The 25,101-nt window shown below is 46.5% G+C and overlaps 1 protein-coding gene, 1 long non-coding RNA gene and 1 pseudogene across 2 annotated transcripts in view; 1 reads left to right on the forward strand and 2 right to left on the reverse strand.

The window, feature by feature from the left end:
- RAB31 (RAB31, member RAS oncogene family) overlaps positions 1-25,101 on the forward strand; it is a 154,977-nt gene that overhangs the window by 13,590 nt on the left and 116,286 nt on the right. The gene's annotated exons all lie outside the window — the stretch shown is intronic.
- On the reverse strand, positions 12,525-16,964 carry LOC103222762 (large ribosomal subunit protein uL15-like; annotated as a pseudogene).
- LOC140709019 (uncharacterized) lies at positions 17,984-23,561 on the reverse strand. The gene is made up of 2 exons (XR_012089344.1): positions 20,639-23,561; positions 17,984-20,419 (listed from the first exon to the last, which is right to left on the reverse strand). It is a non-coding gene; the product is annotated as an uncharacterized lncRNA (long non-coding RNA).

Below are 25,101 nucleotides of genomic sequence, written 5' to 3' on the forward strand. Positions count from 1 at the left end.
GCCTGGTGAGTTTGAGGAACAGCAGGCGAGCAGTGTGACTGGGGTAGGAAAGAGAAGGGAGGTAGAGGAGGGTGTAGAAGGGGGATAGGTCAGGGAGGTTTGGGGCCGGGTCAGGTGGGGTCTTGCGGGCCGGTGTAGGAACTTTGGCATTTCCTTGGAATCAAGTGGGAGAGCTTGCGAAGGTTTTGGTACAGAGCAAGGACATGATCTGATTTAGCTTTTATGAGGGTCGCCCTGGCAGCTGTGTGAGGGCTGACCACAGGAGGATGCAGAAGGAACGTGGGAGACAGCGGTGACTTCCAGAATGTAGCAGCAAGGTGGCGCACATGATCCCATGTGAGCTGTGTTTTGAAGGTGGAGCTGACAAACGTTGCTGATGGACTGTGTATGGAGCACAAGGGAATTAAACCATGACGTGGTGCATGGTGCGTACCTCGGAATCCAGCCACAGTGGAGCAACGCTGTCCATCACGTGAAACTAACGTCAAGTGGAATGTCATTGGCTTTATAGTTTAATTTGTATTTAATCAGTGCATCTGTGTCTATTTTGTAGTTTCAGAAGCGCACGGTTTATGTGTGCCCTTATTATTTGTGTATATTTACACAGTGGAATAGTTAATGACTACCTTGCGGTCCATGAGATTGTTTTTCCCTGTATGAAAGTATGCAGAGTCTTAAAGGGGCCTGAGAAACCCTGCTCTAACCGCTGCGATTAGCCAGGGACTGATGGGGAACCCATTTGTTCCCTTACAAAGTGTCACAGTATTGGCAGGACTCTGGACAAGGACGAGGAAGGCTGCGTTCCTGTGGCACCACCAGGTGGAAGGTGCAGGTATGTTCTCAGGTATGGCCAGTGTCTGCCGAGATGCTATTCCTCAGCTCTACAGTTTTACTACTTTTTCTGGTATGACATAACTAATAGACAACCTTGAAAATCCTGGCTACTTCCATGACTAGATGCAGGTACTATTGAAACCTCAGAAGTCTGTGTTGCAAAATAAAGCAAAGAATGCATTAGGCTTTGTTCATAAAAGCATTTTTTTTTTTTTTTGAGACCAAGTCTCGTTCTGCCACCCAGGCTGGAGTGCAGTGGTGTGATCTTGGCTTACTGCAACCTCCGCCTCCCGGGTTCAAGCAATTTTCTTGTCTCAGCCTCCCAAGTAGCTGGGATTACAGGCGTGCGGCACCATGCCCAGCTAATTTTTGTGTTTTTAGTACAGATGGGGTTTTACCATGTTGGCCAGGCTGGTCTCAAACTCCTGACCTCAGGTGATCTCCCTGCCTCGGCCTCCCAAACTGCTGGCATTACAGGCGTGAGCCACCGTGCCTGGCCCGTAAAAGCATTTTTATGAGCATGTTGAGTAATGAACTCAGTCATTTCAAGATCTTCCAATTCATTTGTTAGGGAATTGTTAGTAAATATGGCAAATAAGAAATTTTAAAAATACCTCTATTTAAAAAGATGAGTTATATATATTATTTTTCATAGATTAATCTTAGCAAGACAATTTTCTTAGTCCATTTTGTGTTTTGTAACAGAACACCCGCGACTGGGTAATATATAAAGAAACTGGCTCATGATTCTGGTGGCTGGAAAGTCCAGGATTGGGCAGCTGCATCTGGTGGCTGGAAAGTCCAGGCTTGGGCAGCTGCATCTGGTGAGGGCCTCAGGCTGCTTCCCCTCATGGCAGAAAGTGGAAGCGAAGTGGGTGTGTGCAAAGAGATCACATGGTGAGAGAGCATACAAGAGAGCAAAACCAAAGAAGCCAGACTCTTTTTACCAACTGATTGTTTCTGGAGCAAATCCGTTCCTGCTAGAGTCAGAAGTCATCCACCCCAGTGAAAGAGCATTAGTGTATTCATAAGGTTCCATTCCTATGACCCACACACTTCCTACTAGGCCTACCTCCCAGCACTATTACACTGGTGATCAAATTTCAAACCGAGTTTCGGTGGGGACAAGCAGACTAAATCTAAAGCATAGCAAGAACCTAGTGTGTAATATTGTATAATCAAAATATAAGTATTTAAAAAACATTATTATTGAAACGATACTTTGCATAATGTACTGATTTGCATGTGTTGCTACTGTTAATGAGGATTTCATGGTTGGACACTTCACTTGCGTTGCTTCTGACTTGTTAATTATAATTGTTGTGTCACAAATAACCAGATGTGCACATTGTTATTTGTGCTTATGAACAAAGTAGTTACACTCTACTTATGCCGTCTTTATATGCCCTTGGCTTCTTCCTTATTGAAAATATCCATGGGTGAAAGAAAAACAGTAATTGTAGACTCACAGGCACTATAATAATTTGTAATTGCTTCTGCTGTGAATCTTGGCAACATCAGGAATGGTTGAGAAGGATTGGTACATAGCCCTGGAACGTACTCCTTTCTTTTAAGGAAGCACTTCAGAATGCCTTTGATTAAGAAGGATGTGATTATGCAGATGAGCTTGTCATTGTTCTAGTGTAGGAAAAGGTAGTAGCCCCATAATCCTCAGCACGTAGACTAGTACTGAGTATAACTCATGTGCCACGGACTGTGCTCAGTGTTTGTTCCCTATTGCCGCATAACAAACTACCCCAACCTCAGTGGCTCCAAATAACAACTTGTTTCTATTTCTCACAGTTCTGTGGGTTGACTGGGCTCAGATGAGGAGTTGTTAGTTGCCTGAAGGCTTTGTCACTTACCTGTCTGGTGACCGGGCCGGGCAGGCTGGGTCAGTTGGGTGCTAATCAAGCATCTCTCTCCAAGTGGCCCCTCTACCTGGGTAGCTTGGGCTTCCTCATAGCATGGAGTCTCAGGGTGGCCAGTCTTGTCACCTAGTGGCTGGCTGAGTTCACAGCAAGTGTTCCAGAGCCTTGGGGAAGTGGGTGCTAAAAGACTTCTGACCTAGCCTCACAGATCCCAGAATGCCATTTCTACCGTATTTTATTGATCAAGCGTTTTACCAAGGCCAGCCCAGAAGCAAAGAGAGGAGAATTAGGCTTTACCTCTTGATGGGAGGAATAGCAAGAATCTGTGGTCATCCTTCATTTACCCTACTGAATAAGTGCTTTACGTACATTATGACATTAATAGGCTTGTAAGAGTGAGTTCTATTCTTCATATTGCTAATGAGGAGACTGTAGCTCACGGATTTAAGTAACATACTCAAGGTCTGACTGCTAATAAATGATGCTTCGAGCATTAGAACTAGCTTTGTATGATTCTAAATCCCAATGCACATAATGACTTAACTATGTCACAAACCAGTTATTATTGTTATCGTTATATGTCACAAATTATTTGTTCAAAACCGACATGTGGTAGGGAGAGCACCACTGGTCTGATAGAATGGACTTTTTAAAAATAAGGAGTCTTGTATTAAAAACATAATTTAATAATTTTATTGAATAATTTGAATCAAGTTTGAAGCATTTCCATGGAAGGAAAACATACAAATTCCCACAATGTTAGGGTCCTGGTCAGGTTCTTTGGAGATACAGATAATGTTTGTAATTTCTGGGAATGTATGAGATGTGCAGAGGCAAGGTCCGGTATCAGAGATGGTCTCACTTTTTTTTTTTTTGAGATGGAGTCTGGCTCTGTCGCCCAGGCTGGAGTGCAGTGGCGCGATTTCCACTCACTGCAAGCTCCACCTCCCGGGTTCATGCCATTCTCCTGCCTCAGCCTCCCGTGTAGCTGGGATTACAGGCGCCCGCCACCGCGCCTGGCTAGTTTTTTTGTATTTTTGTAGTAGAGACGGGGTTTCACCGTGTTAGCCAGGATGGTCTCGATCTCCTCACCTTGTGATCCGCCCGTCTTGGCCTCCCAATGTGCTGGGATTACAGGCTTGAGCCACTGCGCCCGGCCTGGTCTCACCTTAATGGCAGTAAAAGGCTCGAATGCGTTTATAATAACACCAACGGCAGCAGCGACAACAACATATGTGTTTGGCACTTTACAGTTTACAGTGAACTGTCCTCATGTTATTTCATTTAGTCCTCACGTAACTCTGTGCAGTTGACTTTTTGTCTTCGATCTGCAGGTGTGAAGGGCAGAGGCTTAGCCATGTGAAATGGTTTTGCTCAGTGTCATAAAGGTCATACGGGAAGTGGGCCCTAACCCAGGCAGGGTGACTGCTCCAGGGTTCCCAGCTCCAGAGTGCAGGAGGCAACCGTTTCCAGTTCTTTCCTTCCTCTACTTTCTCATCGGGCACTTTTTAAGCACTATAAGTTGGTTTCAGGAAATATCAGTTTGTGAAATGTGAGCCATCCGGAAGGCCAACCTGCTGGACTGCAGGGGCCTGTTAGATATTAGAGGTTCCCTGGTCTGCTATTACAGCTGTTGGGTCACGGTGCAAGCGCTGCTGCCAGGTTGGCACAGTGCAGGGTGGCACAGATGAGCCCTGGCGGCAGGTGGACTTCGGCACGTATTCGCTGTGGCAAATCATGTAATCTCTGGGGCTCAGTTTTCTCATTGCAACATACTGACAGTTTGCGTAGATAACGCCTCTAACAGGGAACCTTGCCTGGCATGTCATATTCAAAATATTACCTTACCGGCCTCTTCTCCCAGACCGTTTTACATCCTCACCACTTTAAGGCTTAAGGGAGTTTAAGCAGATTCTTTCCACAAGAGGAGCTCTGGCTGAGCTGTTTTCTTTATATACTTTATATACTTTGCTACAGAGTCTGCCAAGTAAAAGGTGCTGAGTAATAGCTTTCAATTCACTGAATACTGTAGACTATCATTATTTTCATTCATTAGACTAAATTTATAACATACTCTAATTTTTTTTTATTTTTTATTTTATTTTATTTTATTTTTTTTGAGACGGAGCGTCGCTCTGTCGCCCAGGCTGGAGTGCAGTGGCCGGATCTCAGCTCACTGCAAGCTCCGCCTCCCGGGTTCACGCCATTCGCCTGCCTCAGCCTCCCGAGTAGCTGGGACTACAGGCGCCCGCCACCTCGCCCGGCTAGTTTTTTGTATTTTTTAGTAGAGACGGGGTTTCACTGTGTTAGCCAGGATGGTCTCGATCTCCTGACCTTGTGATCCACCCGCCTCGGCCTCTCCAAGTGCTGGGATTACAGGCTTGAGCCACCGCACCCGGCCCCATACTCTAATTTTTTATATTGAAGTATAACATACAAAGTACACTAATCTTAAGTTTAATGCACGATGGACTTTCACAAATGGAACAGACCTATGTAAACACCTGGGTCAAGAAATACTATTACCAACTGCCCAGAAGCCCACCCTGTTCCCCCTTCCAAGCATGACCTTTAAAAAAAAAGTAACTAGTTGTCTTGACTTCGAACACCGTAACATTTCGTTTTGCTTGTTTTTACATTGTAGCATATGCTTACTATAGGATCTTTGTTTTTATTTTTAAGTACTTATATTAAAATGACGTTCTTAGGACAGAAGTTTCCCCACCAAAGGGCTGGGGCAGAATGTGCTACCATTGGGCCACAAGTGTGCAGAGACGTGGATATTGGCCTGGGGAGATGGGCTGGGTAGGCTGTGGCCCTTTGGCCTCTTCCAGCTGTAGCCACGTGTGCCCATACAGCCTGGTGCTATGTAGATAATAGCACTTTCTGTGTTTGCTGGGATGTGAATAAGGTTGGAAAGCAGTGTCTTCAGAGGCCTTGTAAAATCAATTAATTAAAATGAGAAGCATATTACTTTTTTATTTTATTTTGTTTAGAGACAGGGTCTCTCTCTGGCATCTAGGCAAGAGTGCAGTGGTGTGATCATAGCTCACTGCAGCCTCGAACTCCTGGACTCACATGGTCCTCCCACCTCGGTGTCCTGAGTAGCTGGGACCACAGATCCTCCAGCACGCTTGGCTAATTTTTAAATTTTTTGTAGAGACAGTGTGTTCTCGCTATGTTGTCCAGGCTGGTCTCGAACTCCTGGCCTCAAGGGATCCTTTTGCCTTGGCCTCCCAAAGTGCTGGGATTATAGGCATGAACCACTGTGTCCGGCCTGAGAAGCATGTTAATTGTGTATAATTAAGCCATTTTAAAGTGTTCAAGGGTGTTTGAAAACAGTTCTCTCAAATATTAAAAATATGTCTTGTTTCCATTTTTAATAAACAAAACCTTTCTGTGAAGAAAATCTTTGCTAAGATCAGTTTTTCCTCTTACCCCAGCTTTACTGAAGTATAGTTGACAAGTAAAAATTGAATGTCCACTTTTAAGGTGTGCAATATGATGCTTTGATTGTATACATTGTGAAATGATAACCACAGTTAAGCTAATTAACACATTCATTATCTCACATAGTTATCTTTTTTCGTGGTAAGAATACTTTGAGATCTACTCTCTTAGCAAATAGATCAGTCTTTTTTAAAGTTGTTTTTAATAACTAGACTTAATGTATATTTGTAAAGAATAAAAAGGGTACACATAGGTATAAAATGAAAAGTAAAAAAGACCACCTTTCTCTACTAATGTCTTCTATTTCTTGTGTATTTTTTGAGCTATGGTCTATGCATATGCAAACATTAATGTAAACCTTGAGTATCTTTCCTTGGCACCGTGTATAGAGCAATCTCATTTATTTTAAAAGTCACATAGTGTTCTGTCACAACAGTATATCATGATTTACTTAACTAGTGCCCAAATGATAAATGTTGAGGTAGTTTTCATTTTTTGGCTTTACAAATAATTCTGCAATAAAAATCTTTGTACTTGAATCTTAATGTATATGAATGAAATGTATTTGTGGGATTTTCTAGAAATAGAACATTGGGTCAGAGAACAGGAGGTTGATATCTAAAAAGATACTGCAAAATTAACCTCAAATATTGCACCAATTTACACTCCCTTTAAATGTTTGATGACATTATTTTCTACACCCTTACAACACAGAATATAACGTAATTTTTTGTTTGTTTGTTTGTTTGTTTTGAGACAGGGGCTCATTCCATCACCCAGGCTGGAGTGCGGTGGTGCAATCTCAGCTCGCTACAACCTCTACCTCCCAGGTTCTAGTGATTCTCATGCTCCAGCCTACCGAGTAGCTGGGATTACAGGCGTTTGCCACCACACCTGGCTAATTTTTGTATTTTTAGTAGAGATGGGGTTTCACCTTGTTGGCCAGGCTGGTCTCGAACTCCTGGCCTTACGTGATTCACCCGCCTTGGCCTCCCTAAGTGCTGGGATTACAGGCATGAGCCACCCCGCCTGGCCATGAATATAATCAAATTTTTTATTTTTGCTAATATTATAGATTAAAAATGGTAATCTATTCTAATTTGCATTTCTTTATCATGACAATGGATATTTTAAAAATTTGTTTATTGACTGACTATATTTTTCTGTTACCTGCCTCTTCACGTCGTTTACCCATTTTCAATTGGGTTGTTTTTGTTACTGATTTGTGGAGAAATCTTTGTATATTAAGAAGCTAAACTGTTTGTTATTTGTATTGCGTATGTTTTTCCTCAGTTTGTTGTTTCATGTTTCACTTTGTTTACTGTCTTTTAGAAAAACATACTGATACTTAGAAATCTTCATTTAGTTAACTATATCAGTCTTTTGTGATTTTGATGTGTTATGTCTTGCTTAGAAAAATCCTTCTCCACTCTAATATTATAAAAGTATTTAGCGGCTGGGCACGATGGCTCACGTCTGTAATCCCAGCACTTTGGGAGGCCGAGGTGGGCAGATCATGAGGTCAGGAGATCGAGACCATCCTGGCTAACACAGTGAAACCTGTCTCTACTAAAAATACAAAAAACTAGCCGGGCGTGGTGGCGGCGCCTGTAGTCCCAGCTACTCGGGAGGCTGAGGCAGGAGAATGGCGTGAACCCGGGGGGCGGAGCTTGCAGTGAGCCGAGATCGCGCCACTCACTCCAGCCTGGGCGACAGAGCGAGACTCCGTCTCAAAACAAACAAACAAAAAAGTATTTAGCTATATTTTGTCCTAGTACTTTCATATTTTCTTTTTTACATTTTAAATTATTTGAGCACTTGGATTTTAGGATAAAGAACCATCTAGGGATTTAGTCTCCCCTCCCCCCTACTGTAAATGCCTAGTTGGTTGTTTTAATACCATGTATTTATTAATTCATGATGATTATGTACTGGTCTGACATGTTATCTTTGTCATAAATGAAATTTCCATGTGTATGTGGGTCTGTTTTTGGACTCTATGTTCTATTAAAAATTTAATTAATTTCTGAATTTAAGAAAAATCAGAGCCAGTAGGGTCTGAATTATGAATTTACCCCTGGTTGTTTTTTAACTCTTCTCTTGACGTACTTCTCACACACTGCATTCTGTTGCATAAAAGGAGTAACATGGTGTTGAATGACAGATCTAAAGATGGACATTGTTTGTGTGGTAAATATGTGGTAGATTCTGGGTGACTTTTCATATGCTTCATATAAAAAATGATCATACATAAAATATCTCTTTTGGAAGGAACATAATCTGAGCCATTCAGATACACCAGAATCCAGCTCCTCTCTACAGCATCGCTGTGGGTGTAGCTAAAAGATGAGATTTTAAGTTTAAAAACAACTTCTGCATGTTATTTGGAAATTTTTTTTTACTAATTTCTCACTCAGCCCTAAACTTAATGAGCAAATTTAAAATATGCATTTAGTGTCTTAGTATTTTACAAAGTTATTTGAGCCTCACTGTATTTTTTTTTTTTTTTTTTTTTTTTTTGAGATAGAGTGTTGCTCGGTTGCCTGGGCTGGAGTGCAGTGGTGTGATCTTGGCTCACTGCAGCCTCTGCCTCTTGGGCTCAGACAATTGTCCCGCCTCAGCCTCGCAAGTAGCTGGAATTACAGGCATGTGCCACCATGCCCAGGTAAATTTTGTACTTTTTTTAGTAGAGACAGTGTTTCACCATGTTGGTCATGCTGGTCTTGAACTCCTGACCTCACGTGTTCCCCCACATTGGCCTCCCAAAGTGTTGGGATTACAGGCGTGAGCCACCATGCCTGGCCCTCGTGTATTTTTGAAAACATGGTTACAGAATTAGTTGCATGTGGAGAAGCTGAAATGCTATATATAAATCCTGTTTCCTGATTACCAGCATTCTCCTAATGCAAAGTGTATGAAGTGACAACGGAGAAGATATCAAAGGGTTTAGTGGTCAGGACATTCTATATTGTCAGTGTGAGATGCCCAGTGAGATGGAAATTCTGCACAGAGTGGCTGGGCGGCAGGCATTCATTTCCACAAGCCTCTCTCTTTCCTCTTGTATGGTATGTGATGAGTTTGGGGAAAAGCACCTGCATTTAAGCTCTGTTCTGATGGAGAGAGGGAAGAGGTTTCAGTGTTTATCGTCTCCCAGGAGTTGAGTGTGCAGGATCTGTAGCCAACAACTCCGCGTTTTGAGAGTTCCACGTGAACCGCACTAGATACTAAGTCAGAACCACAGGGTGAGGGAATGCTCTTTCTCCACTCCATCTGGCTTCTGGCTTCTTAACAGCCTATCTGCTGTTTCACGTAGATGCATATCAACCCAGTTTTTTTTTGTTTTTGAGATGGGGGTCTCACTGTGTTGATCAGGCTGGTCTCGAACTCCTGGACTCAAGTGATCCTCCTGCCTTAGCTTCCTGAGTAGCTGGGACTACAGATGTGTGCCTCTGTGCCCAGCTACAAGCTGACTTTTTTTGTTTTGGGGGCAGTTTAACTACTTGGCATTTTCAGGTCTTCCCTAAGCTTCCCTTGGTCTTTTCTTCCATTTTGCTGTTTTTTTGGACATTAAATAATTTATTACCTCTACCAGGTGCTTGGAGAGAATAAAGTAAAACAGAGAATCATTATGTTAGAAAATTAACCTGTAGAAGGTGACATGAAATTCTCTCTGCTGTTGATTCATCCATGCTGGCTTTGCCAGTAGTCATGAGGGTAAGCAGTGATTCGACTGTATGGGAGGGAATCCGCCCTTTCTGAGTGGATCTCACAAAGTGATTCCTGTGTGATGATATAAAGATGAGACCCTTTCTGGGAATTTGCTTTTTGTTTTGTTTTGTTTTTGAGGCAGAGTCTCGCTTTGTCACCCTGGCTAGAGTGCAGTGGTGTGCTCTCAGCTCACTGCAGCCTCTGCCTTCGGGTTCTGGTGATTCTCTTGCCTCAGCCTCCTGAGTAGCTGGGATTACAGGCGTGTGCCACCACCCCGGCTGATTTTTGTATTTTTAGTAGAGATAGGGTTTTGCCATGTTGACCAGGCTGGTCTCGAACTCCTGGCCTCAAGTGATCTGCCTGCCTCAGCTCCCAAAGTACTGGGATTACAGGCATGAGCCACCATGCCTGGCCTGAATTTGCTTTTTAATCTATGATGATAAGCTCCTCCCCTAAACAGATGGGAATTGAACTCAGACGTTTTAATTTGCACCCATTTGCAAAGGTAGGTTTGCATTTTTCATTCACTTTCCCTTTTATATATTTATGTGTGCAGAGGACAAAATGCAGAAGACACAAAAGATGAACAGCGAGAAACAATGCCCTGGTTCCATCTCCCTCAGCTCTGCCATTCCTCTCCCCAGGAGCGCTGGTCACTTGTAATGCCCTCAGAGCTCTTGGGTTCATCCCGCATGGGCTCCGCCCTGCCTGTGCAGGTACCAGACCATCTGCGTCCAGGGGGACATGGAGCCACACGCATGCAGGCAACAAGGAGAGGGCCTGTCACTGGCTGAGGCTGGGCCCCTGGGGCAGGGGTTTCATCAGAGCCCTAGATCTGCTCTGTCTCCAGGGAAACCTCCCCAGTGGCAGAGGCCCAAGTCCTGCACCCACTGCAGCAGGGCAGGGCTGCAGCCAGGTGAGCAGAGGGCAGAATCCTCCCCCGAAATACATTAGACCCAGTGGTGACTTTAGTTCATGCTCAGTGCTCTGTTCACAATCTCTGGTCCTCACAACGGCCCTGTTAGCGGCTTAGGTGCGGGCATGCAGTGAGAAGGTGGGTGCTGGAACTTGTACCCAGGCTTGTCTGACACCAGAGCCCATGCTCTCCACCACAGCCATGTCTCTAACCTCCCCCTAGTGCTTGGTGCGACGGCAAGGACTTTCTTTTCCCTTCTCCCCTTAACTGTCATGATAAAGTGACAACATCTCAGGCAAATTTAAAAATTCCCTGAAGGAATCAGCTGGTTGGCGCTGAACTTTGCGGGGTGCCTTGAACACCGTGGGCTGGTGTCTGAATGAATGCATTGCTTTCCTCATGCAACAGTATTGTTTGAGCCACCGTAAACCCACAAGAGTTTTGCTGGGTGCTGAGTTTCTGTGAGTGTTCGTCGTCTGTGCTAATGCTCCTCTTGCTGAGCATGATAACCTGGAGCACGGCCTGTATTGAAGTCACTTGGTGGCTGCTGCAGGATTGACACTTGAGGGTAGGTTAAGGGAAGCAATGGGGATGAGCTGAGCTTTCACCGGGTGGCACCTGGCTCTGGATGCTGATGTGTTTGGATCAGCGGTAGAAAACAAGCAAATAGAATGATGGGTTAGACAGTTTCCACTGCACACAGCACTCTTGGGCGTTGTCCATGCTGTAAATCTTTATTTTTTCCACTTTGGTGTGAGTGGGATCACTTCCATTGGAGCTAATCCAGAAATTGCCAAGTCAGTGGGAATTGTGAGTCTACAAGTTAGGAATAAATTGAGCTTCACATGCAATGTATTGGAAATGATCCTGGATCCTGGATCCTTCCTCTTCCCAAACAGTGAGCTGTGAGGGAGTCACTCCTCCCACCCGGTTAGAACCATCTGATGTGTGCAGATGTGGCATATATGGTGTATGCTCTGAGGGACAAACCCTTGCCTGTCCTCCATGGATGCACATTAGGAAGGCTTTGATAGGACACTAACGTCTTGACTCTATCACAATAATGGAATCATTATTAGTGTTCACAGGCATTCGGTATCCACAGGCATTCTGGAAGCCCAGGTTCTCCTTCATTCTGCTTAATAGCTCGGCCTAGAATTCTCATTCCTATTCCCTGGAGACCCAGCCCAAACTCCAAGCTTCATTCCATTTTCCTGGGCCCTGGTTCCCTCCAGGATTCGGTCCACGGGTGGGTGTGGACAAGACTGCTGGGACCACGGCCTTGGTTCCCTGCTCTTTTGATGAGGTTCAGACACCATCTGCAGCCCTTCTGCAGCCAGCCTCTCCATTGTCTGCAAACCCTTGCTCATCCTTCCCTCATAGACTCCCTCAGAGACCTTGTATCATTGTTTTCTAGTGATCCTTGAAATTTGAGGCAGTAGCTATTAGAAAGAAGAGACTAGAAAAAAAATAGGAGAGCATAGTTACTGGGGAGGGAGGGCTTGGTTGGTAAAAACAGGTGAATTTTGCTGGCATGGGTCAAATTCCTCCTAACTGAAAAGAGGAGAGTATCTATTAATACAAATGCAAAGAGGGGAGAAAATGTGTTCTGTTATATGGGAGAGGCGTGCCCCATAGTCGGGAACCTGTGCCCAGTTATGTGAGATGGAAGCTGGGGGGCAGGGTGACGGGGAGGAGGGAGGGAGGGAGGGAGGGAGGGAGGAAGGAAGGCAGGCAGGCTAAACTAAGGTCATGCACTCAGGTCCTCAGGTACATAAGAGCTAGTATCTATCGCACTCTAAATACTGACACTGGGCGAACTCCTTCCCTGCGCTGTCACAGCCCTGTGAGGTGTTGCTCTTCCTGTCACTATTGTGCAATTGAGATGGAAGCCTGGAGAAGTTAAGTACTTGCTCAGGTCCCTGAAGCCAGTAAGTGGCAGGACCTGTGCTTACCTCCTGGCCCGTGGACTCCAGCGATTGTGCTGTGAAGCCGCCACGCCCGCTGCCTTTCCTGAGCAGGGACAGGATGCGTTACGTATCTAACTAGGAGAACATGGGCTAAAACTCGCGAGTTTAAGTTGTGAGTGAGCTAAGGGTGAGCCGAGAGGATGATTGTGGCCAAGGCTGGTCCACTCTCCAGTTTTGTTTACTGGAGTGTGAGTGTCCTGAACAAGGAAGGGGGAAGTCCTTATCCCTGAGTCACTGTTTTACCTGGAGGGTGGGTCCCAGTGCTGGGGGCCCTGGTGTGGTGCTGGATGTCATGCGACTGGTTTGGCGACATTTGAAAAATGGCTGAGGAGCTTCGAGTATGGGACTTTTGAATTCTTTGTCATAGGAGGTGTTTAAACAGAGCGGAGTGGCCACTTCACAGGGGCATGGACACGAAGGCATTTTCTAAAGCCCAGCATAGCATTTTACACGGGAACAGTTTGATCCGTGGTGGAGGGAGACGGCAGGCATGGTCCTGGGCTGACATGTCTGCCAAGCACCTGCCGGCAGCCACCCAACAGGAAACATCCCTGGCAGGCTTTTGGTTTTTTTTTTAGATTCAGGAGATACATGTGCAGGTTTATTACATGGGCATATTGTATAATGCTGAGGTTTGGGCTTCTAATGTTACTTTTGCCCAAGTAGTGAACATAGTACCTCATAGTACCTGATAGGTAGTTTTTCAACCCTTGCTGTCCTCCCTCCCTCCCTCCCGCATTTTGGAATCCCCAGTGTTTATTGTTCCTATCTTTGTGTCCGAAGGTACCCAAGGTTTCGCTCCCACTTGTAAGTAAGAACATGTGGTATTTAGTTTTCTGTTCCTGCATTAATTCACTTATGATAACGACCTCCAGCTCCATCCATGTTGCAAAGGACATGATCTTTTTTATGGCTGCATAGTATTCCATGGTGTGTATGCATCGCATTTTCTTTATCCAGTCCACTGTTGATGGGCACCTGAGCTGACTGTGTGCCTTTGTAATTTCAAGCAGTCTTTTAATGTTTAGCTAGAAAAGTCATTGCTTTGTCTTTCCCGTGTAAACCTCTTAGAAGATCTAGGCTACTGAACACTGAAATGAAATGTTGAAGGTGTTTTGAAGCATTCTTTCTTTTGGGGTAGGCTTCAACCTCATACGTTTGTTCAAATTTGTTGAAAAGAATAGTTCAAAATAGTCTGGCCTTTTATGTAAGTTTAAGTCTAAGTGTTTGAAATCGGAGAGCCAGATGAGGAGTTGGACCTAAGGTCTGTTTCTAACGCTGGCTCCACGGGGCTCAGACCTTCACAAGGTGGGGTGCGGTTGGGGACAGGTGGGAAATGTGACGAGCGACTTGAAGACGTGCACCTGGCAGCTGGGGCAGCTCTCTGCAGGCGTGGAGGGGTGAATTGTCAGTGAAGGTGAGGAACAGCAGAAAGGAGAGGCAGGCAGGGTGCAGAAAGGACCCCAGATAGGATGGACAAAGCGGGGCCCGAGGAGCCACCCCTGTGGGGAAGCAGTGGGGCAGGGAAGGACTCGAGTCTCTGGCACCTCATCACTGTGTGCCAGATGAGAGACAAGTTGTGTGTGGCTTTATTCTCTCCATATCCATTTCTTTTTGTTTTGTTTTGTTTTTAAAAAGTATTTAGCATTTAATGAACCTCCTTCCATGTGGCTTCAAGCCACCGGGACACAGGCCCCCCCAGCATTCTTAATCTTCGCCTCAGCTCATCAGAATTGGGCCTTCACGATGACAGACTGCTTTGGGAGCTTTGCCTTTCCCAGAACTTTATCGTAGCCCAGTTGTACCATAGCAGTGATGGGAGGAGCCTCTTGGTGGTGGTGGTGGTGGTGTTTTGTTTTTGTTTTTGTTTTTTTTTGAGATGGAGTCTCTTTCTGTGGTCCAGGCTGGCATGCAGTGGCGCAATCTCGGCTCACTGCAACCTCTGCCTCCCGGGTTCAAGAGATTCTCCTGTCTCAGCCTCTCAAGCAGCTGGGATTATAGGCGCCTGCCACCACGCCTGCCTAATTTTTGTGTTTTTAGTAGAGACAGGGTTTCACCATGTTGGCCAGGCTGTCTCGAGCTCCCGACCTCAAGTGGTCCACCTGCCTTGACCTCCCAAAGTGTAGGGATTATAGGCATGAGCCCCCGCACCCGGCCCTCCGTCTTGCTTTTAGCAGCACTCACCTGTGTCTGCTCGCTGGCCAGAGTCCACAGCTTGTCAAAGTTGACAGTTGGGCTGAAACTCTGTTTCCTCTTTAAGTGGTAATGCCTCACACCTACTTTCCCACATAACCTGGGTGACATTTGTCAAAGCTGATCCTGTGGTGACGCACACCACCAGCATTACCACAGCCTCCATGCTGCTTCCGCACTTGGTGATGTGGCTGTGGCTGTGGCTCGCGTGGCCCTGAAGTTTCCGGCTTTTCCTCAGTCTGGATGGCATGCCAGACGAAAGAGAAAGGTTTCTACAAAGTCTCTTAAGGTATTGAGCACCTATTTCTTCTTTTAAACATGGGTAAGCTGAGCATCGTTGTGCATGCCCATAATCCCAGCTACTTGGGAGGCTGAGGTGGGAGGATCGCTTCAACCCAGGAGTTTGAGATCAGCTTGGGCAAAGGGCAATTTTTCTTTCATTATCATTTTGATGTAGAAAATCGGTAACATCTTCTTTGCCAATATGAAAGCGTGTTTTTCTTTAAGCAGAGTCTTGCTGTCAGCCAGGCTGGAGTGCCACGGTGAGGTCATAGCTTACTGCAGTCTTGAACTCCTGAGCACAAGGGATCCTCCTGCCTCATCCTCCTCAGTCGGTGGGACAACAGACATGCACCACCACGCCTGGCTAATTTTTAAAATTTTTGCAGAGATGGGGTCTCACTAGGTTGCCCTGGCTGGTCTGGAACTCCTGGGCTCACACAACCCTCCTGCGTCAGCCTCCTAAGTAGCTGGGATCACAGGTACACACCACCATGCCTGGCTAATTTTTTATTAAAAAAATATTTTTAGAAGGTCTTTCTAGGTTGCCCAGACTGGTCTTGAACTACTTGCCTCAAGTGATCCTCTCCCCTCAGCTTCCCAAAGTGATGGGATTACAGATGTGAGCCACCATGCCTCGCCTGAAAACATTTCCTTTTGATTCTAGCATTTAGATCCTAAACCTAAAACTGTTGCCCTAGAATTGCGCTGCCCACTTTTGCTGCTAATGTCATTCCCTGTCCAGACCTTTGAGGACCAGAGTTGGCGGGGCCTCCCTCCCAGATGATGCTCAGGGTGCTGGATGCTGGAGCGCAGGGAGTTTCTCTGGTGACTGTGGGGAAGCCCCTGCCCTCCCACCTCCCTTTTTTCCATTTGTTGATTGGCAGAGCTGAGATTTCCCAGCGTATGTGAATTTGGTTTTGTTCATTTGTAAACCCCTTGACGACTCTGTACATCAAAATAATGGCATTCCTCTTGGTAATCTTTTGTGATTATTTCCTCATTGTGTAATATCACATCAAATATCCAAAGTCAATTCAGCAAATGTTTATTAATAGTAAGATTTACCGAAAGCAATAGAAGTCTTAAGTGAGTTATGCCCACAGTTTCTAAAAAGCCTTCAGATTGTGGTGGTAAAAAAACTTGCCTTGTAAATTTTGTGTAATTTGTATTAGAAGATGCTAATTTATTTTAAAAGCACAGGACTCTTCTGTGGTAAATTTCCAGGTCTGCCCCTGTCATTGGAAAAGCTTTTGGTGTGAGTGTTCTCGGATGTAATTGGGTGGTGGGGCAAGGACTCCTTATTTTTATTGAAAAATATGTATTATCTCTTTCAAATAGCTATTAAAATTTATTACATATTTACACATAAATGTTTTATGTGCCAATTTAAAAAATGGATCAATAGATTTCTGTGTCTAGCGGAGAATCGGTTAATGAGTTTTGAACAGTGTGCCGAGGTGATTCAGCTTTATGACTTTCCATGGATGACAGATTCTGCCCCTGCGACAAGGTCAAGCCCATAAAAATTCCAATCAGATACCATAAAAAGCACAGTTTCGTATGTCAGTTTAATTCTGTAGCAGTCTCTTCTGTCAGCATAGCTGGCGATTCCATCTGTTTCAATTTAAGATTCACCCCTAGGCCGGGCGAGGTAGCTCAAGCCTGTAATCCCAGCACTTTGGGAGGCCGAGACGGGCGGATCATGAGGTCAGGAGATCGAGACCATCCTGGCTAACACGGTGAAACCCCGTCTCTACTAAAAAAATACAAAAAACTAGCCAGGCGGGGTGGTGGGCGCCTGTAGTTCCAGCTACTCAGGAGGCTGAGGCAGGAGAATGGCGTAAACCCGGGAGGCGGAGCTTGCAGTGAGCTGAGATCCGGCCACTGCACTCCAGCCTGGGCGACAGAGCGAGACTCCGTCTCAAAAAAAAAAAAAAAAAGATTCACCCCAGCCATGCCTCTGTAGCAGGTGACACACACACGTGCACACACATACCCACACACACACACACCCACACACACACCCACACCCACACACACCCACACACCCACACACACCCACACACCCACCCACACACCCACCCACACACACAGCCACCCCCACACCCACACCCCCCCCACACACACCCCCCACACACCCACACACACCCACACACTCACACCCACACACACCCACACACACCCCCCCCACACACACCCACACACACACCCACACACCTACCCACACACAGCCACCCCCACACCCACACCCCCCCACACACCCCCCACACACACCCACACCCCCACCCATACCCACACCCACCCACACCCACACCCACACACACCCACACACTCACACCCACACACACCCACACCCACCCCCCCCACACACCCACACACACCCACACACACACCCACACACCCACCCCCCACACCCCCCCCACATACCCACACACCCACACACCCACACCCCCCCACACACCCCCCACACACACCCACACACCCACACACACACCCACACCCCCACACCCACCCACACACACCCACACACCCACACCCACACACACCCACACATACCCACACCCACACCCACACACATGTGCACACACACGTGCACACACACACCCACACCCACCCACACCCACCCACACCCACCCACACCCACACCCACACACACCCACACACACCCACACATACCCACACCCACACACACGTGCACACACACACCCACACACAGTTTCCTTATGTAACATACATGATGTAAATATGTAATATAAATATATTGTTATATAGAATATAAATATATTTACGTTGTAGTAGAGGCTGAGTCGGTGGTATAATAGAGCATCTGCAATTCAATATTTAGAGTATAAAGCTGTTTTTCCTTTGTGAAACTATTTGTTTTCCATACACTGCTTGGTGTTGGGTGGGGAAATAATGTAGTTACTTATCTGCCACACTAATGAGCAGATCACTGTCCTCCTCTCCTGCGGCTCTTCTGCAGAAATGAGTCGCCACAGTGAATTGCTTGTGTTTATTATTCTGGTCATGGGTTAGCACCAGGTGTCACAGTGAATCAATCTTGGATTGGTAATAGGTTGTCACGAAGGCAGAAAATTGCAGGCTAGAGAAAATGGTCCTGTGCCCATTATGTAATCTCAAGTAATGATGGTTGGTTATGCATGGAGGGGCTGAAATAGTCCATAGCATAAGGAAACCAAGCAGGGGTCTCTAAATAGGTCAGAGGGTTCTAACAGATACCCCACCCCCTTCTGCTTCTTTGAAAAGCTCTTGTTACTGAATGGTCATAAAGAGAGTTTTGTCTGCCTCCCACGCCAACCAACAAGACAGGCTTACCAACAACGTGGCTCTGGCAGGCAGCCAGCCGGCCGGCATTTCAATGATGCTTGCTGCTGTGGCAACCCCACGGGCCTTTCATGGGTGAGCGTGGACGCAGCAGCTGAAGGCCAACTGCAACGTGGAAGGCAGCAGTGCCAGCACAGTCCTGGTTCCAATGACTTAATGACGCCTGGGCCACCGCAAGACCAGCGTGGCAGACAGACCCCCTGGCGAGGAGCTACATGTGGGGTGGGTGGTGGGATATTGTGAAATGTATATTTGGTCTTCACCCCTGTTTCCCAAAACCCTTAGAATCTCTGGAGTGAAGAGTATTTTTTGCCTGCTCGTGATTGACTGATAGCGGGCGGGTCCCCAGGTTGGCAGCTTTAGGATGGGGCTGGACACAGGAAAGACCAAGGCAAGATGGGAGGGTTGGGACTTTTAGCCCCACCACCAACCTCCAGGGAAGGGACTTCCAGGGAAGGGAAGGGGCGGAAGGTTGAGTTGATCCCTAGTGGCCACTGGTTTAATCAGGCATGCCTATATCATGAAGTTTCCATACAAACCCAAAAGGTGAGTTCGGAGAGCTTCTGGATAGCTGAACATGTGGAGGCTCCTGGAGGGTGGTGCAGGGGCGCACTGGGGAGGGCATGGAAGTCCACACCCCTTCCCACAAGCCTTGCCCTACAAGTCTCTTCATCTGCATCCTGTGTAACATCCTTTATAATAAACTGGCGAACGCCAGTAAGTGTTTCCCGGGGTTCTGTGAGCCACTCTAGCAAATTAATCAAATCTGAGAAAGGGGTCATGGGAAGCCTGATTTGCAGTCGATCAGTCAGAAGCACAGGACACCTTCCTCCTTGTGCTGGGCCTCTGGAATGGGAGAAGGCCTCCTTGTAGGACTCAGCCTCCCACTGTGGGATCTGACATTATCTCCGGGCAGGTAGCTTCACAATTGAGTTGAACTAGAGAAGACTCAGCTGGTTCCGCTGAAGAATCAATGGCTTGCTTGGTGTGCGGGGAAAACCTCCTGTACGTTTGGTCACAGAAGCATTTTGTGTTGTGAGAGTAGAGTCGGAGAAAAAACATTTTGTTTTTCTACTCAGGTGGCATGTTCCAAATAAAAACATTGGAAAGAATATGAGTTTAAAGAAACGGATTGTAATGCATGATCTAGTGGCATACTATATAAATAAATCTCGTAAATTTGGATTTCACTGCCTTAGAATTTGTAAGAATTCAGCCGGGTGCAGTGGCTCACACCCATAATCCCAGCACTTTGGGAGACAGAAGCGGGCAGATCACAAGATCAGGTGATCGAGACCATCCTGGCTAACATGGTGAAACTCCGTCTCTACTAAAAATTAAAAAAAAAAAAAAATTAGCTGGGTGTGGTGGTGGCACCTGTAGTCCCGGCTACTTGGGAGGCTGAGGCAGGAGAATGGCGTGAACCTGGGAGGCAGAGCTTGCAGTGAGCCGAGATCGAGCCACTGCACTCCAGCCTGGGCGATAAAGTGAGACTCCGTCTCAAAAAAAAAAAAAAAGAATTAGTACGAATTCAGACTCAGGGGCCAGGATGAATTTACTGCTTGAGAAGATGTAATGTGCTAAAAGAAAAAAAAAAGTAAATCAAACAAACTATCCAGATGATCTCAGCCTGTGGAGAGTAAAGCACAGGTTTTTAAGTTTCTTAGATACACTGCATTGATGAGGATACAGGCTAAGCTGCTGAAACAGGAGATCGCAGAGTATAGTGACTTCAGCTTTTTCAGTCCTCTTGGTGTCTGGTTCAGGGCTCCTTTGGTGGCTTGTGGGGTCATCACATTGTATACTCTTCTGTCCTGTGTGCCAGCACCTGGTAACATGGCCACCCCTGACTGCAAGGAAGATGGGAAATTGTCATTGTAAGCTGGGTAACCAAGGGCCCAGCTAAAACTCAGGGTTCTTTTTCTAATAGTTGAAAGGGAGAGTGAGTATCACAGAGCCCCAGCAATTTCTCTCCTAAGCATCTTTTATTTTCCAATGAGGACACTGCCAGGCCAGTTGTGTCTTCCTTGACTAGAGCTTTCATCTGCAAACTTGCAGCTGATTCTTACCTTAGACCCTGGGGTGACAAGAGGAGCTCCATGATTCTAGTTAGACCAGCCTCACGGATGAATCGTGACTCCTCACTTGCTGTTTGTGTGGCCTTCAGTTGCACTGTTGAGCCTCTCTGACATTCCGATTCACTGGTAGTGATAACTGTCTCACACAGTCATTGTAACAAGTGTTGTGAGAACATCCAGGATAATGCCAGTCATATGGTAAGTTTTCAGTAAAAGTTCATTTGTTTCTTCTTCTCTAGGATGAATCATAGAAACCATCTACTTACCTAATGCTTCCAGTGAAACAAGCTAGTTTGCTCAGAACCTGATTTAATTTGCATTATTGCATCAGGATGACATCTCTTTACAGTAAAGTTATTTATGCTTCTCCAAAGGCAAAATTTAAAATTATTTTGACTGGGCATGGTGGCTCATGCCTGTAGTCCCCGCACTTTGGGAGGCTGAGGATGGTGGATCACTTGAGGTCTGGAGTTCGAGACCAGCCTGGCAACATGGTGAAACCCTGTCTCTACTAAACATGCAAAAATTAGCTGGGTGTGGTGGCGCACACTTGTAATCCCAGCTACTCAGGAGGCTGAGGCAAGAGAATTGCTTGAACCCGGGAGGTGGAGGTTGCAGCGAGCCAAGATTGCACCACTGCACTCCAGCCTGGGTGACAGAGTGAGACTCCATCTCAAAAAAAAAAAAACAAAAAAAATTGCTTTTGCTGGGTTAATGTTACCCAGAAGCAGGTCATACTATGCTCACATGTCTTCTGTCCACGTCATACCAATGCTAGAATAAAGGGGGCAAACAGAAAAACAGGTTTTCTTGGGAAATGACATATGGAAGTTGCTGCACAGGAGTCTCTAACGGCAGAGGTGCCTCCAGGGGGCTTTGATATGGTCAGCAGTAGCAGCGCACACTGCAGTGCCTTCCTTGCTTGTGGTAAGTGGCCTCTGGGTTCTTAAAGCAAGACCCTATTGTGTAAGATGCTGGACTTGGGAAAACCCCTGGCAGGGGCTGCATTGAGGCTGGCGGCTCCTGCGGGGGCACTGTGTGCTGCATAGTGTAAGAGGCAGCCGCTCTAGGCCCACCACGGTGGCTCACGCCTCTGATCCCAGCACTTTGGAAGACGGAGGTGGGCGGATCACATGAGGTCAGGAGTTCGAGATCAGCCCAGCCAACATGGTGAAACCTCATCACCACTGAAAACACAAAAATTAGCCAGGTGTGGTGGTGAGTGCCTGTAATCCCAGCTACTCGGGAGGCTGAGGCAGGAGAATCGCTTGAACCTGGGGGGCAGAGGTTGCAGTGAGCCGAGATAACGCCACTGCACTCCAGCCTGGGCAACAGAGTAAAACTCCATCTCAAAGAAAAAAAAAAAAGAGGCAACTGCTCTGGGTGCCCCTGGATTGTGGCGAACTTCAGAATTGGGTGTCGGTGTGTCGGTGCTAAGTGACCAAGACAAAACCACTGTGAATGTATCACAAGGGCTGGAGTCACAGAGTCAGAGCTGACAGAGCTTTCCTGCCAGTCGTGCACCATCTGTCCAGTGGGAAGTCCTTTCTGTGCTGGGAGGAAGGCGCCGGTAGAACCCCTTGTCCTGCGCCAGTGCCAGCCCCTCTCAGCCTGTGTGCAGCACGTACATGTCCATGGCAGCCCTCAGCTGGATCTCAGGGCTGTGGGCAGGGGTGGAGGCTACTGCTAGGCCATCCTGCTGCTCCAGCAGCCTCCTCAGGGGCACTTGACTTTTCCCGTGAACCCAGGCCTGCCATCCAGGGTGGAGATTTCATTTGGAAATGCTCGCCTCACTTCCCGTGCGGTTTCTCTGTCTCCTTTATGAGCGGGACATACCCCTCATCCACTGCCTCATCCAGGTTTCCTGGTGTGGCAGCGTCCCCAGGGACCCAGAGCGAGCCAGGGAAAGTGAGTCAGTGGCTTCCCAAAGTGGCTGCCTGGCCTGTGGTGTCACAGTACTGCTGCTCTCTGCCCTTTGTCCTGTCTCACGGTGTCCCCAGCCCTCCCAGCCCTCCCAGCACAGGCCGTTGAGAAGACAGAGTTGAGTTGACTGTCACTGTGGTCTCCGGGAAGGCCACTAGGCAAAGCGCTGGCAGGTCTCTGAGTGGGAAGGCAAGGTCAGACTGGGTTGAGAATTGCAACTTTGACTGAAGGCGGTCTTTCAAAGCAGGCTCTTGGTGAGGATTGGGGAAGAATCGCGATATTGCAGTGCAGAGTTGGTGGAAACAGCAAGCAAGGGTTTCGAGAACTTCAAAGACTCCTTGGGGCAAACTTCTGCTGCTTCCTACTGAAGCGTAGATGGGCCTTCAGGGAAGTTGCTGGCAGGAACAGTCCTCCCGTTTGTCTGGGCGGATGGTCCGGAAGAGCAAAGACATGCTAATGAGACAGAGGAATAGCAAGTCCCGTTCAAGCAGACTGGAAGGAACCTCAGTTCTCAGCGCCAGCCTGAGTGTGGGGGCTGCTTGGCTCGGCCTGTTTCCCCGCTAGGGACGTTCTATGCGTTTTCTTCTTCGTGGCTTTTTGTTTTCTAATAAAAGATGTTTCTATTCATAAATGTTGTAGATGAGGATAATGTCCATTTATTTTATTTTGGAGGGGCGGGGATGGGGAAGGCTGAGGAAGGGGGCTGTCTGATTGCTGGCTCATGCCCAATTACAGTTTATTTCCTCCCTGAGTGCCCTCTTTGATGTGGGAAGGAAAGGGAATGAAATCCTTCTCTTTTACGCCTGAGCAGTGCAGACAGCCTTCTCCGGACAGTTTGGCTTGACCTGTTGAGAGTGCTTTCTCCCTGGCGAAAAGGAACAGGAAAGCTCACGGCAGTGAGTGGCACAGGGGTGGAGCCACAACGTGGCTCTTTCTCCTTCTCCTTTTCCTTCTTCTTCTTTTTCTAAAAAATCCAGTCCACTAAAGCATGAATGTGTTTCAGAGTCGCAGGTGAAGTATAGCAGGACTTTAAAAAACCAAAGCTGTCTTTCAACATGTTGATATTCTCGGACTGTAGCAAACACAGTTGGGACTTGTCCATTTAGAAAGCTGTGTCAACAGGCTCTGAAATGCCATTGTACCAAGGGAAATGAGGACAGGTGGCAAAGCTTTAAGAATTCAGTCCCTAGACTTACTTTTGATTGAAAAAGTTTTGCTTGAAATAATTTATTTTCTTGAGTTTTTTGATTTTTATTTCTTCAGTTCTGTCTGGTCACCTTCCCTGTATAGGCATGACCAGCACCTGAGGAAGAATGATTAACAGATGTACAAATAACTTAAATGTACTTGAAAGCTATAAAGCAATATGTGTTACTGAACATAAACAGATAGTGTAATACCTGGATTATAAACATCTCCATCACTTGAAAATAAAGTATTGCCTTAATTCAAATAATAATACCTCAATGTTTACATAGTGCCTATCTGAAAAGTATTTAAAGTTACTGTTATTTTCTAGATTTCCTGGTGAGTTGATTCACTGGAGGGCTAGTTGGTTAGGGAGGTAGCACCCGAGCTGCCACCCTGTCACAGCTCCCAGATGGACATGGAGTTGGGTGCTGGGTGGGTTTGGGAAATCTTCTGGGTCTGGCCCTCCCGGATACACTTCCTGTCCTGGGGCTTCAGGGGATCTGCGTTCTCAGGCCACATGCAAAACCAGTTGTTAGTCATCCCTGACACACTCTGAGTCACCAGCACCCTCTGGGAAGCCACAGGGAGACCTTGGCTGAAGCCACCGCAGCACCATGTTTCGCCATCTTGCAGCCAAGTCTGTTTATTTGTCTGCCTTTGGCACCTCCAGGACCTCACTCTTGAGTGTAGGTCTCAGTTTGCAGACAGATCTAACTGTGGACTCCCAGGTGCGGTCTGTGCCTGTTGGGAAGGTGGGCAGCTGACTCACTTCACTGCCATCCCCTCACCCATCTTCTGTGGTCCCAGGCTCCACTTATCTCCTCTATACAACCCTGTAGGCACAGTGGGTGCTTTAATCATGGTGCACAGTGGGTGCATTCATCTTTCCTCATTTTAGTTTACATTTTTATTTAGTGGTGAAGTTGCCTCCATGAATTTCTTTTCTCATCCACACCTTTAGTTTTTCTCTTTTTATTTTCCGTATCATAGTAGGAGGAAATTTGGAATTAGCAGAAAACATTACTGAATATTTCCAGTGGAAAACTATGCATTGTGTACAGCATACCCTTCCAAGGTATCTGATTGTAGCCTTTGATCAATTTCATACCTCTGTAAGTTGTGGATAATTGGTAGCAACACAAAATAATATTATTGCCTGTAGACATGCAAAAATGTCTGTTGGCATGGCTAAAATGGCCCCTCCAAGCCGTAGGAAAAGCCAAGTTCATATTTGTAAATTCATTTCAACATTCTTTTACTCCATATATACTTATGCTTCTCTGACTTCTCCTTTTAACTGGTTGTAACGTCTTATTTATTCCCTAATTAATAATGAAGTC

This window comes from Chlorocebus sabaeus, chromosome 18, assembly GCF_047675955.1.
Source record: "Chlorocebus sabaeus isolate Y175 chromosome 18, mChlSab1.0.hap1, whole genome shotgun sequence".
Lineage (NCBI taxonomy): Eukaryota > Metazoa > Chordata > Mammalia > Primates > Cercopithecidae > Chlorocebus > Chlorocebus sabaeus.